We start from the raw sequence: 1,457 nt of genomic DNA, 5'->3' as shown, positions 1-1,457 counted from the left end.
TAATTATTTAATCTAGGGACTTTAAAACCTTATTATATTTTTTTCTTTTTAATTTCTTAATCAATTCAGCAACTAATAACTTCACGATGAGTGATCAAAAAAATAAAAAAAACGTCACAATCACTTATCTTTGGCAAGATCAAACGAAAATGGTTGATTAAAAACCTTTGCATGCAAGAATTGGTTTGCGAAAATACCCACTTTCGGGACCCGTTAGAATATTTCCTTTGTTTTCCTTGCACCTTTAACTAAAAGCGGAACAAGAAGTGACCTAACTAGTCAAGAACAGCAAGAGCTCGGTCTTCCACTTAACCACCACAATACGCCTTGCTATACTACGCCTTATGGATTGAGTTGGACAATTCAACAAAGTAGTAGGCTAAGAAGGTCAAGAATTCCCTAATCGCTTTTATTCTCGAAACCCATGCAAAAAGGTAAGTCAAGCAATGTGTACAATTCCAAATTCCTGCAAATAAAAACAAGAACCTTCCCGACAAGTGAAATGATATCAACGAAAATCAAACTAAAAATAAAAGCTAACTAAAAACAAATAACGAATAATCAAATAAACTAAATTAATGACAAGCCGTTCCCCGACAACGGCGCCAAAAACTTGATGTGCACAAAAGTACCCACTAATTTTAATATTTATAACCTAACAAACTTAGACTATCTATGCACTTATAGACAGTGTACCTAGTCTGATTACAGTATAGCTTAGGTAAGTCGGATGTCGATCACAGGGAACGGTTGATTAATTTAATATATTTAATTATAGGTTATAGGTCACACGAAAAGAATAAAGAAATAAATTTCAAACTAACAATTAATTAACTACTCTCGATAAACTAACAGGAAAGCAAATCTCTTCAGGTACTTTGGTTTAGATAAATTACACCTTAAAAAACATAGATAATTGCATACACAAATTCATTTATTCATGTTCACCGATTCCTAAAATGATTAGATTCGCGTTCAAGCTATGAACACACTATAACTAATCCTTTAGCAAACAAGTCAATTTAAACAGTGATCAGTTGATTAAACTAACATGTTTCCTAGTGTTCAGTTCGTATCAAGCAAGACTTGTAAATATAGTCAATTAAATTAATCATTCAATTAACCTCTTGTTAATGGTCATCAAACAAGGCTCACACATTAACTTTATTATTCTCAAGTTAATCCTAGTTTCACATTCGTTATTTCTAGACTTATAATCTCGATGGTCATCAAAAATCATAAGAGACAAGCAAATCAAGCAGATGTTCATGCAACTTAATTCACTTGACAATTAACAGAAAATAATCATCATTAACACATAAGGATCTTTTAACAAGCTTGGCAAGATAAATTAAACATAAATAAACAATTCAATTATAGCAATTAGTCTAATAATCAAAGCTTCATTCAATCATAAACGCAAGGTAAAAGGTTTTTACACCCATATCAGAAACTAA

This window comes from Lactuca serriola, chromosome 3, assembly GCF_051521515.1.
Source record: "Lactuca serriola cultivar US96UC23 chromosome 3, Lser_US96UC23_V15, whole genome shotgun sequence".
Classification (NCBI taxonomy): domain Eukaryota; kingdom Viridiplantae; phylum Streptophyta; class Magnoliopsida; order Asterales; family Asteraceae; genus Lactuca; species Lactuca serriola.
This window is presented reverse-complemented; position numbering follows the sequence as displayed.